Source organism: Pipra filicauda, unplaced genomic scaffold (genome assembly GCF_003945595.2).
Source record: "Pipra filicauda isolate LSUMZ 115617 unplaced genomic scaffold, ASM394559v2 scaffold177_size2800117_pilon, whole genome shotgun sequence".
Classification (NCBI taxonomy): Eukaryota; Metazoa; Chordata; class Aves; order Passeriformes; family Pipridae; genus Pipra; species Pipra filicauda.
Genome location: NW_024104284.1, coordinates 1,691,728 through 1,706,020, shown reverse-complemented (window position 1 = coordinate 1,706,020; position 14,293 = coordinate 1,691,728).

The following is a 14,293-nucleotide window of genomic DNA, read 5'->3' as shown; positions in this document are numbered from 1 at the left end:
GGGATCCTCAGCCTTGTCTCTAATACAGTCTTTCTTAGAAGATTCTGTTTAATGCTCTGTGAGCCTGTTTGCTATGGCTGACCCAGTCCAGGAGGTGAGCTTGGGCTATTCTCAGTGTTTTCTGCCTTGGATTCTTTACAAAATGTTGCTATCACATCCCATTTCATTTGAAGCAGTTCTCTCTGTAGCTTGTACTATGTGTATTATACTACACTTTAATTAGTAGCTTTTTTATTGCCTCACCCGTGAAGGAAGTGAGAAGCTTGTACTTAGTTCTTTCTTGGTGCAGGAGACATCCAAAGCCATATTTCACATTTAACGGGTGCGTCAACCTGCTAAACAAGGGGGCAGTTAGGACTCTTTGTTGAAGCACTTCAAGAGGAAAAATAGTTCCAAACTTGCAGTTCACTACCTGTGCAGTTAATATGGAAATGGCTTTTGGTTTGCTGGAATTCATACGTAGGTTTGAAAAAGAATGTTCACAGGGTAAGCTTATGGATGTGAAAACATGGAAGAAGATTTATCAACTAAACTGACAGCTGGATTAAAGGGTGACATCTTTTCCTTCCTCTGCTAATGTAAGCTCTGCCTCATTTCCCCTCAAACATGTATGAAGCAGTAGATCAGTCTCCTGCAAATGGGCTATGTCAAAACAACATATAGTAAAAGGAGCACAGGAACGTTTAATGCCTTTCTTATTCCACCATAACCCATTAGTGCATCACACCTGGCACTAATGTAAATATTATGGTCTCACTGTATTTAAACAGACATTTAAAGTATAAATATGAGAAGAGAAAATATGCGTAGAAGAGTGACATTTTTCTCATTTGGAGGCTGACTCTTAAACAACAGGTGTTTTCTCTTGTTTGGTTTTTTTTGAGATATGTTAAGAAAACCAAAAGAAATTAAGTTGGTAAAAAAATAGTTTGGATGTCTGAGCACTGGACTGAAAGCACTGTAGTGAAACACCCTTTTTCCTTCTGTGACCTTATGCAAGTTGCTTTACCTCTCTGCCCAGTCTAACAGGCAATCTGTTAATCCTACAGGAAGAATAATAGTTTCCTACTTCAGTATGACATTTGAAATACTCAGTGCTTGTAGACCTTTTTTGAATTCAAGCATGAATACAACTCCCCATGAGAGGCAGAATACAGAAGCCTTCCACTGCTGTAATATCTGGTGTGAACCTGTCTCCTGCTCCCACTCATGCCTATAAGTCATCATTTTCTCTTTTCATTTGATCACTCCTAATCTCTTTGGTTAGGAAACAGGAGAATGATGCATTCAGCAACTTCAGAGAAGTTTATCCAGTTACAAGCATATGAAAAGATTTTTTTCTTTCCAATTTCAAATGGAATGGAAAAGAGTAATAACTTTTGTGAACATGTAACGCAACTTCAATTTTAATCTTACAATAGAAAGTTTTTTTTTAATTTTGACTTCTATGTTTGTTGCATTTTTTTTTAATAATAAGAAATTCAAAAAGCTTTTGTTTATAGTCACAAAATCTGGGAATTTTTTTTGAAGATCAAAATGGGATATTTTCCATTTTGAAGTGGGAGTGGTCTCCACACTTGGATTGATTACTTCCTAGATTTCACCACTGACATGACAGAGATTGAAGGAACTGAAGAACCTAAGTTGTGTTTTACTGCTGAATGAAAACCACAGGACTAAAGTGTTCTCTCCTATCGTTGCTGCTTCTGGGTTTCCTGACGCCAATTTTGCCTGTGAGTACTGACATGAATTCTTATGATCATAGACCAAGCAGCTGTGAGACTGAGGCTTATCTTTGGAGGGCAGCTGTTAGAAAACCAGTGACTATAAGTCATCTGCAGGCTGCTCAAGTGCCTGTAGCTCCAATAATACAGTGCCTTTCCCACGGTGGAGATAAAGGTTGTGATGTCAGGGTGTGATGGTTTAGAGCTCCTCATACCTATGGAATTCACAACCAGTTGGTTATCTGCATGATACAACTTTTGCACTACTAATAGCGTTGCAGAGATAGCAAAATAGAAAAAGCACTCTGGCCTGTGTTAAACACTGTGGAATGTATTAAAGACAGAAAACTTATCTGTTAGCTGGGTACATCACACCCTGGCAAGGGATGGCATGTCTGCATCACCCGAGGTTCGGGCCAAAAAGAAGGATCCATGCAGGATCATAACCAGACCAACTATCCAGGAAATTCTAAAATCACTGGAAAGAGCCTGTACCAGTGGCAGACTATTTTGTTTTCTCAACATTATGAATGTGCTTCTATATTGCTAGTGCCATGTATTGAGTACTTACATATTCTTAGCCTAATACGTATTTTACATTAATTTTAATAGCTCTTTTTACCTCAATTCTGCAAAATGCCTAATTTTGCATTTAGTTTTGCACTTTGTTTAACCTGGACCATAATGTTGAACACCAAAGCATTACTGAATAGTTTTGTTACTTTTTGCTTTATACCAGAAAGTCAAATTGAGGGGGGAAAACCAAAACACTTTTCCAGAACATATGAAGAAAAAAGTAGCCCCTAGATGATATTGCTCATATAATCTCATGAGAAATGCATGTAAGGATTTCCAGCTCAGTTCTGTGATGTTGGGTAAATGGACAGTTAGTGACAGTGACAGTTAGTTAGTGACAGTTAGCTTCAAGATTTCATAGTCTCTAAAAATGTTTTCAGTTGCGTTAATAATCAATTGTTCATGACCACACCTAAACATGCCAGCAGCTTGCAGAGATACTTGTTCATCCTAGTTGCAAATCATGTGCAGTAATTTTCCATCCAAAGTTTGCATGAGCTCAGCCTCAGTAATCACAGAATCACAGGGTGGGTAAAGTTAGAAGAGACCACAGTGGGTCATCTGGTCCAACCTCCCTGCTCAAGCAGGGTCATCCCTGAGCACATTGCACAGGGTCACAGTCCAGATGGATCTTGAATATCTCCAGTGATAGTGCCAGGAAAGGACATTCTGTTCTAAATCACAGAACACGCACAAAAGATGACAAGCCATTTTGTCCTAGGTTGTATTCAAATTTTCAATTAAAAAAGATTTAATGGCCAGAGCTACTTTCCAGTTACTGCAGAAAGTATAATGAATGTTACATTTGCCCACATCAATACCTCAGAATCAACATTTAAATTACCAAAATTACTTAGACTACCTAATGGGAAAAAACATTATAACAAAAAACTAAGTTCTCGACTACTTTGAAATGCAAAATAAAAAAAACCTGGAAGAAAAGGGAATAAGAATGTGTTTTGAATATACTCATGCTGAATCTTCAAATGTTTTTTTTTCCAGACAATACACAAAAATTATTTTAAAAAGTTAATAGCTAAGGTTCTGTGGTTTATTCTTTATTGTGTTGACTGAATAATGTATGAGACAAAGACCTAACTCTACCAAATATTAGAAATCTAACTCCACTCCTAACTCCAGTGACCTCACTCTGAAGCCAGTGTGATGTTAAGTACAAAGTGCCTTCACGAATTTCAGCTTCAAACGTTATACCATTTGTGAGTCATGAGCTGTATTTGTCGAGGGATGCAAAGAATAATAAAGGTTTCTACAGGTACACTGGCCTAAAGATTAAAAAAAGCAATAAATAAGATGGAAATGGTAACAACCAACCTGGAGAAGGCCGAGGAACTAAAAAATTTTTTTACTTCAGTTTTCAATGGTACTCTGTCTTCCTACATCTTTCAAGACCCTGAATCGTAAGGCAGGGGCAGGGACAATGAAGTCCCTCCCATTGTCAGAGAAGATTAGGTTCAAGACCACCTGATGAACCCAAACGTATATAAGTCTTTGGACCTGCTGAGATGCTTCCCAGAGTCCTGAGAGAATCAGCTGATGTAGTTGCCAAACCACTCTCAATGGTATTTGAAAAGTCAGGCAAAATCCCCAGTGACTGGTGGAAAGGAAACAGCATGCCCATTTTTTAAAAGGGTGAAAAGAATGACCCTTGGAACTATCCAGCAGTCAGCCATACCTCAGTGCCTGGTAAGATCATGCAACAGATCCTCCTGGAAGACATGTTAAAACATAAAAAAGACAAGAAAGTGATTAAAGGTGTCAACATGGCTTTACCAGAGGCAAATCATGCCTGACTAATCAATCTAGTGCCCTTCTACAGTGCAGTGATCACATGAGTGATGTCATCTACCTTGACTTCTGTGAGGCCTTTGATACAGTCTTATAAGGGAGCTTATAAAGAAGACAGAGACTTTTTACCAAGGCCTGTAGCTGCAGGAGCAGGGGCAATGGTTTCCTATTGAAAGAGAGTAGATTTAGATTGGATGTAAGGAGGACATTTTTAAAATGAGAGTGGTGAGACACTGAACTAGCTGTCCAGAGCTGTGAATGCCCCATCTCTGGAAGTGTTCAAGGTCAGGTTGGGTGAGGCTTTGAGCAACCTGATGTCCCTGAGAATGGAAGAGGTGTTGGTCTAGATCATCTTTAAAGGTACCTTCCAACCCAAAACATTCTACTAATTCTGGTTTATTCCTCTAATATGTAAAAGGGCACAAGGGGAACAGAGGCTTCTGGAGAAGAATAAAGAGCCACTACATTATGACAATACCACAGACAAGCACTCTGATCCTATTTCAACCAATCTGTGACTGCTTGCATGACATGAGCATCTCCTTATCATTTGCATGACTAGGTAATTCTAATCCCCACTTTCATGGGCAGAATGGCCTAAATACAGAGTTGGTATCATTCTATTATTATGCAAAGCAACATGTATGATGTTTTTTGGACCACAAACTCAGACCAGGGCTTTCTACCCTTTTTGCTGGGCATCGCTGCCTGTAGTGGCAGCAACAAGCACCCCCAGTGATGGCAGCACCCATTGTTCTGGGCTCCATGATGTTCTCTGTGTCATTTTCAAGTGACTGGAGTGTTGATAATTCTGCACAACACCACCATTTGTATTACATTATCTGACAACATTACATCCAAGGCTACAACATGCAGAGATTGTTGTTGTGTTAGGAGATGGGAACATACGTCAGCTAAGTAAGTCTCTTCAGGGATGCCATGGATTTTAATAGATCCTTACAAGTTTCTCATGGAGGCAATGGTAGTTACCTCTCAAGCTAGGATGGCACAGGTAAAAGAGTTGGGAATGAAAGAAGCATTCACAAAATCTTCTGACACCAGTTATTTTTGGTAAAACTAGCTCTCCATCTATTTGACAGACTTATGTACCTGAGGGAGACAATGTTCCTGATCCTAAGAGCTACTAACCAAAATCATCATTTACCAGGAGTCACAACATAGCCAGTGAAGAAGTATGCAGAAAGATCAGTAAGCTGGGTACATCAGTCAGATGTGAGAGATGTTTATAACTCCCCCAGCGTTAAGGATTTCAGGTCCAGGTGTCTTGGGGGTCCTGTCACACACCAATGTCTATAAGATTAACCAGAAAAAACACTGGCAGTCTTAAAAGCATTTGTAGCTTGGAGGCACTGAATGATTTGTGTTCATCACCCTAGGAAGTCACTGGAAGAGCAGATGATTGAACTCAGATCCTGTCAGTGATAGGCAGCTGTCCAAACCCACAGATCGTTTTGACTATCTTAAGTCTCCCATTTAAAGTTCTGAAGTTCAGAAGAGTTCAGGTTTCAATATGTTGTCCAGGACATAGTGATGTTGTGAATCCGTGGAAAAGCTGTAAACCTGCACAAGACTGTCAGTTTCATAAACCTCATCCAGACATGGCTATGTAATGAACTGTGTAAAAATGTATTAAGGTTTCAGCTTGAAAACAAAAATAAAAGAGTTTTACAAAGAAAAAAAAAGTTTTAGATAGAAGAAATAGTTTTACATAAGTCAAGCTAGTAAAACCTTGCCTATATTCCACTGCTATACTACACACACAGAATGAACTGGGTAAAGCATTGCATGTTACTACTGAGATCTGTAATTAGTCACTTTAAAAAATTCTATTAAAAAGCCACTATATTTTTAAAAATATATTTCTAAACTATAATCTGAAAATACTGCTATGGCAAAGGACAGTAAAAATCAGTAACCTTAAAATGGATTTGACCCTACACACAAAGACTCAGATTAGCTATATTCTCTCTTTACTCCTACTACACATTATATCCTGCTCTGACCTGGATTGTAAGGCAGGTGAAGTGAGATCTGTAGGTCTGTGTTGTGCAAAGGGCCAGGAAGCCATGATTGTAACATTTGGATGCTACCTCTGAACAAAGAGCTATTGCTTGTGGAATCTGGTTACATCAGAATTGAATATTGCCCACAACGAATCCTACATTGTACTTGTATCGTCTGGTCTCAAGTCCCCCTGTGCTCAAGCATCTACTCTTCAATAGCCCAACCCAGCATAGAATTACTGCATTTTATGTTGATTTTTTTTCTGACATGGTGTGCTGCCATCTTCCCCAACATGCAGCAACAGAACTGATAGTGAAATTTCTGAATGCAGTCTCTTTGTAGCCACAGGCCTTGGGCAGCTGCTGGGCTATCAAGTCATAGCAGTGTTTAAGCTACAGTTTTCTGCTGGTTTTGTATATTTCTGAATCGTATACTTCCCTTGTCTTACTGAGATTTTCTTCTTCTGCCTTTCTGAAGAACTCTAAAAATACCCTTTTTTATTTTCATGGAAAATTTTATCACAGGGTTTGGAGCTGTCAGATACCTACATCTGTATAACAGACTATACATCTTGGTCCCATTTTTTAAAGTAAAAATATGTAGCTAAATATAAACTTGTGAATACATATGTATAAATATTTTGGTTTTGATGCTAAATTTTGAGACATTTTGATCTCTGATCAATGCATACGTAAATACATTTTTTATTAATCAACTATAGTGAATATAGTTCTCATTATCTGGTGAGAATTTCAGCCAGCAATTCTGACAGATCCAGTTTTCTTCTCTTCTGAACAAGCAACAGCTACAGAATTCATGTATTGACTTCATATTGGACAAAATCAAAATGTTTAAAATGGATTTAAAATGGAAACACTGAGCCTATTTGCGAGAGTAAATAGTACTGCAAGAATAGTACTGAGAGAATTTATTAGATTTACTTGGTAGTGGACCTATTTTTAAGGAATTCTATGAGGAGACTGTAACGGTATATTGTTCTTTCTAAGTGGTTATTCCACAACAACCTAGGTTTTACTCTTGAAAACTGGACTGCATAGTTGAGGTTATTTTTTCTATTACTGCTATTACTTTCTAATTAACTTGCTAAATTTCCCCTTTTTCCTTCGGTTTGTTGAATCCTTAACCATATTCTATAATGATTATGCTACTTTCACTAACTAATAAAACATTCCACTGAACTGAGGTTCATCATCTTTATTGCCCCGAAGTTGATAAATGTTTCAGAACAGTTCAGTGTAAGTGGCATAAGTAGACTGATAGCTTTGTGCATTTGCATGTCAGGTTTTCTTTTCTGTCATTAAAGAAGTGAAGAAAGAATCTGTATATATAGAACACTTCATCGGCTGTGATCTGCTTCTTGTTGTATTGTTTCCAACAATATATTTTTTAATTTAGTCTGAATAGGGAAGTAAACAAAGTCACAGTTTACTGCGTTTGTAAGAACAATGTTAATATCCAAGCTAATATTTACAGTCCTGACACAATACACGTAATAAAGTTTCTACTAACATTATAAAAACTAAAAAGGGATGCAGTGTAAATATTTAAACCACAGAGATCCTCATCCATTCTCGGTAAGGGTATATGGAGGTGGCAGATGCAGAGAGTGTTTTAAGTCTGTTAGCCAGGTTCTGACAGAGGCAAGGCAGGACCTAGCTCAGATGGAGAAATCATACAACCCATTTTTCCAGCATTTTCCCATCATCTGATGTCTCAGTTACCATGAGCCAGTTGAAAGGCATGCAGCATTTTCAGACCTTTTGCTTGATTTCAGAAACTCTTTTAGACACAAACATCTTACAGGATCTTTCTAATACAGTTGTATTTTTTAGCAGCTCTCACTTGTATTTTCATTTTTCATGACAAGATATTTTTGGCTGGAGCGACAGATTATCTTGGTGTAGTTTAACAATACTGTTAGGGGAAAAATTATTTTTCAAATGGCTTATGACCCTCAATAAACAGAATGAGTCACACTAACAGATGTGGGATTGCCTGTTACCAGATGTAAGCATACTCGTGTCTTGTGACTTCCTGTACAACCTAATTGATTGGCATATGGCTGTCGTCATACTTGTTGCTCTGTTTAAGTATTGCAATCACTATGGCCACTCCAAACACAGTTTTGGAAGTTTAATGCAGTGGGCAAAGTTCAAAGATTTTGCAAAAGGGTAAGTCATTTCAGAGGGTCTAAGACAACTATGAACCATATTTTAATGGAGCACTTCTGAGGCTTTGAGCAACCTGGTCTAGTGGAAGGTGTCCCTGCCCATGGCAGAGGTTTTGGAACTAAGTGATCCTTAAGGTCCTTTCCAACCCAAGCCATTCTATCATTTACTGCTTTGAGGATCTTTGAAAAGTACTAGTAGGAAATAAAGTAAATTGTCTCCTGTCATGGATGCAAAAAAATATGCCAAAAGTTCTGGATTGCTAGACTATTTATGAAAAATAGTACATACAAACCAATTGATATATTGCCAAAGAGGAAGAGACAGTGTAGAAGCTGTAACAAACGTTCCCCTTTCCTTCTCCCTGACCTTCCTCCCTCTCCTTCCTGCCTTCTACCTGCCTCCCTCTCTCTTGGCCTCCCACCCCTTCTCCCCTCCCCTTCTTCCCTGATACAAGATTTGGGCTATTTTTTCTTCTCATTGTAGAAATAAATGGAATTATACACGTAACCTCAGGTTCTCTATGTATTTGTGAGACACAGAAACTTAAAACCCTAATATTTTTGTGTAGTTCACATCTCATTCCATGGAGTTTCTGATAAAATGAAAGAGACTATTCAGTTATTTCAGTAAATTATTTTATCTAAAAATCCAGTGTCATTTCACTGACAATGACTACTATTTTGATATATATATACTAGGATATACTATAATAGGACCAACTAGTTTTCCAGTGACTAACATTGACTGATAGCAAAATCTGTAGATTCTTAACAACTATTTATTAAATAATTACTTAATGTGAACACATGCTTTTTCCATTATAAGCATTCCCATAAAAACCACAGGATTTGATAAAAGCAAATATAATGGCTAAGAACCATTATGGTACTTAGTTTTTGGTCTTTAGACAAGGTATAATTGAAGCTTTTCTGAAATTCTGTTTTCACAACATATTTCGTACAGATTGATGCAAACGTATGTTTTGACATGTAAGTATCTTACATGAAACTGAGCAAATTTGGAAAGAAGACAGTTAAACAATGTTGACTTTCTAATTCCTGACTAAAAATACAGAATCTGTCTGAGGGTCAGTAAAACATACTCAGGGAAATCATACAAGCTGGTTACTTAAGAGGAAAAGACATTCATAATATTTAGTACTTTTTTAGCATTGAATATAGACTATTAGAAAAAAACAACTATTTATCAAGTACTAAGATACCTGCAGAACTGAGGAATGAGTCCTCGTTGCTTTCATCTCTTTAGTTTTGAAATCAAAATATATGGTTTCCATTTCCATTGAAAGCATCTCATTATGTCTTTTTGGGTTGGTGAAACTGCAAAAATACAGCGGACATAGGTGTTTATGCACCCAGTATTTGAGAATCCTGTGCTAGGAAAGGAGTGGCTCAATGCCATCCCTCTTTCCCAGGGCAGTTGCAAAGCACGCTAATGTTCTTGGTGCTGAATCAGTAATTCAAAGACTGGTATGGCCATTGTATTACTGGAACAATTTTGTTGCCAGAAATCACACTCAAAAAGAAATTAAGGATTCTGAATTTTTTTGAAAGATATCTTCTTGTTTGGAAATAATAGATGAGGTGATTCACAATTATTGGTACTGGAGCAATTCTGTCAAAATGTTAGAATTCTTTAAATTACATACTAATGTCCTAAACACATTGAAGTCAGTTGTATTCATACTAATGTCCTAAACACATTGAAGTCATTTGTATTCATAGGCATCAAAATTTTTCCAAAGTAAAATAAATACGTATCCAAGAAGCAAGGGTGTAACGCACTGTTTGAGATGTGACATTAACTATTATATTTTAATTATATGAAGTGATAATGAAATCATATATTAAAAAAATCTGTCTTTGCATGAAACCCACACATGCACTGAGAAGATAGCACAGTGCAAACACTAGGCTTGAACTTAATGCAGTTTCTATCTTTATATACATTCTACATAATTTTAGCAACAATTTTCTTGCTTCTTGCCTTGAAATCTAGCCCAGTATCTCTTTTCCAGAGAACACAAATGAATTCACTAGGTAGGGAAAAAGTTGAAGAAAAATTAACAAGTTATCCAGGGTGTATTAAACTGGATATATTTAGACAATATTTCTGATTAAAACCTTCTAATTGTGAACCTTTCAAATGGTTTCATTTGAAACCATTTACAGTTCTGAGCACCTGGTGTGTTTTGACATTAAGCATGAACTATGTGTATATTTTCTCAACTTCAGTTTATAATGAATCTTGTTAAAGCACAACTTACCTTCATGACAGAAAACAGTTGAATAGTATTTTAATAATGTCTTAACTACTCTCTACTCTGCCTCCTTCACAGTTCACCATATGAAGATACCCACTAAAAACCCCTCTCAGTTTATCCCTTTTTTACCTTTTTTTTGTTTAGTTGTTTTTCAGTTTTTGTTTTGTGGGGGGGTTTTTGTTTTGTTTTGTTTTTGTTTGTTTGTTTGTTTGTTTTTTAATTTATATTAATCTGTGATTCTTAGTTCTGGAGTCACTAGATTTCATATCTAAAATCTTTACCACTGCTAGTTCTTCACATTTTCTCCACTCTATGGAAGATATTTTCACTAAAATGTCTTTGCATTTATTTTCTTCTTCTTTTTTGTTGTTGTTGTTGTTGTTGTTGTTGTTGTTGTTTTTTGTTTTGGGGTGTTTTTTTCATTCTCTTTACTTTCTTTGCTGCTTTTTATTCTGTAGTACTATCTCATAGTTTTGCCTGATATGGCATAATTTGCTGTGGTTTTATTTTTCTTAGTATATATTATCACCAGCTGACACATGACTTATGGAGCACTGCTGGTTCCACCCCAACATCTCTCAACTTGTATCACTTCCGTGACAAAAAAATAAACTTTCACAGGTAGTCTACCTAATCCTTTAGTGTCAGTTTTAAAAATTGGCACTATCTTATTCTTAAAAATGGATAAACAATATTTAAGCACCTCATAACCATTCATTTCGGCATGACCTGTTTTTAGTGTAGCACTTAATGGCTTTTAAATTTGAAAGAATGTTTCCAATATTTATGTGACAAAGTATATAAAAGACGCTAAATGTTTATTTCCCCACTGTATGCAGCCTAGGTACTCCTTTAGCTGACACAGTTGCATCCTGGAGGGCTACAATGAGTTCATTATTTCCATTAAATATTCTGAAATTAAGTCCTAATGTACACCTGGAATTCTTGAATGTGCTGTTGCTTGCATAGCTGCCTGTTTTAATACTTACAGAAGGTAAACCCTAAAAAATACCAATTTGGAAACAGTAAGAACAAACAGGAACAGGTCTCAAGAGACTGTTAGGATTCTTGAAAAGAAGACAAAACAATAGTTTAGTTTGCTGAGTCTGACAAAATCAAGGCTACAAAGGGCTACTATTGTCCTCTTCAAAGTGTATCAGAAGAACACACACCATGGTGAGGAAGTAATACCTTAAATGACAATATTGACCTAGAGGAAATGGTCATCTCTAGATCACGAATCAATTTAGTTTGGAAGTTACAGAAACATTCCTAACTATGAAAGCAGTAAACTATTGGAGAATCCTTTTAGCAGGAACAATAGGGGCAAGAAACTTAACAGGTTTTAACGTAGAAGTTGTTCACCTGATGAATGATATGGTGTGACCATTTGGGCTATCAAATCACTGAATTTAGTGAAAATCTCTTTTAAACAATCATTTACTTTGAAGTTTCCTCACAGAAAATGTCACAGTGATTTTAAGTTTTGATTTTGAGAAAATTGGATTTTCTAGCTGAGAACCAGTATCCAATATCCACAAAATTCCAACCACATCCACATTAACAAACCAGCACACTAGTTACCTGCTGCAACAACAGTCTGTGAACATGACACATTTCATGCTTCAAGTTCTGTACAGCAGAACTGGAAAACAACTCAAACTGCACTGGTAAGTCTGCAAAGTCTATCAAGACCACTCTTTCTCAGGTTCCATGTTTTTAAAGCTAAGCATGTGGTGCTGCAAAGCTACAACTAGCACTTAGACTATTTTTCTGTACATACCTACCTTCTATTACTGAGATAGAGACTCCACCTCCAAAGCGACAGATAAATAGAATTATGTGGTGATGCTAGACAACTTTTGTAGGGAGAAATGTCCGAATTGCTTGACTGTTGAGAGGTCAGGAAGCTATTCTCTGTCTGTCTCCTCAAGTCATTAAGCAGTCTGGTCACAAACAGTGACTGAGTTAAAGTGCTTAGTGGGTTTCAGCAGGTTGGGCAAAGATGAGCTGTGGAGTCAAAAGTTCTAACCATCCTCATTAAATGTCAGTTTAGGAGACTTTATCCAAACTTATTTATCTGAAGATAAATTTAGATAAAAATTTATTTAAATTTAGAATAAGTATTTTTTCTAAATATTTTTTTGTTGTCCTGCTTCTGTGTGATCAAAATGATAGAAAAGTTTGAAAATGTGACTCTGAACCACAAGTCTAAACCCTTGTTTGAAAATCAGTAAGGCTCATGGATTCTGAAGACAGATGAAATCACACAGAACTTAAATTTGTGATACTACCTGAAATATATGAGCTACTTTTCCCAGACTGACAATTATTTATTCTAGCATCTGTGGTAAGACAGTGTAATTGATAGGTGCTAGCACAAGGAAACATTGTTCTCTATCAAAATGCTGACCACAGTAACTATTCCAGCTTCAGAGAACTGTGTAGTCCGACTTTCAGCCTAATGCAGATGGGGCCAAGGAGTCATTTGAGAATTAGTTCAAATGAACTGAGCAATTTTGTGGCACTTTGAAAATAAAGTGCAGAAGACAAAGTAAGATTTATATTTCAAAAAGAAAGCATATGCAATTCTTACTCTGCCCCATATTGCATTTGGTATCGATCACAGTCCGCTACTTTTTAATATGGTAATTCTAATTTTTGAAACATTTATTAGTAAAGTGAATTTCATAAGTAGGCAATTTTCCTCTTCAGTGATGTTTAGATTTTCCATTAAAAGCAATTAGTTCACTGCAAATAGGTAAACAAGTACCCTCCAGTGACTACCTGACAAACTGAAACTACTCTAAGATACTGCATTAGAGAAAAACTTCTTGTACAGAAGGTGCATTTGCAGCCAGAATTGAAAATGGATGGAGTTGGATTAGATGTATTAAAAAAAAAGAAAGCTTCAAGCATCCCTTGATGAGCATTGATGCTCCTCCCACAGTGAGCAATGCATACCTAACTCTTTTAAATAAGCATCTGTCTACATGAAGTGAGCCACCAGATGACACAGGTGGTGGCTTCTCACGTCACAAGAACTTACTGATATAAGCATCAGATAAGGATTCAAACAGTCATATCTTTTTGTTCTTTATATATGTTTTGCTTCAGAGAGAAATCACCTGCAAACTCCTTGAATGGTAAGCGTAATATAGTTTTCCTGTTGCTCGGACTCTGTCACTCAAATTTTTGTTGGGCCTGTTTTTCTTTTACTTGTAGGGAGATCTTTTGTTAAAAATGCAAGGTAGAATTTTTTTGAATTCATATTGAAATGTAAATTTGGCATTATTTCAGCTAACTGGAAAACTCTATGATACATAATTTAGTTTATTTTCATTTCTACTTTTTCCAAGCAGAAAAATGTAAGTAATGTACAAATATGTTCAGTATGACTTTACATTTTTTTTATTGGCAAAACTTTTTCGCAATCTGTTTTATCTTTTTGTCCACCAGACATTTTTTATTTTCCCCAGTATATGCAAATGAAAAAAGAAATGGATATATACCAATTCTAAATATTGTACCTACCTTACTGGTAGATATTAACTCTATTTCTAAGTAACATTTGTAAAAAATGAAATATTTAATTAAATATATTGCTAAGACTAAAATAGACTATTACTGGTGAGGGCCCGGTCATAGTTTCATATCTACTAAATACAAAATAGCAAATATATTTCAAA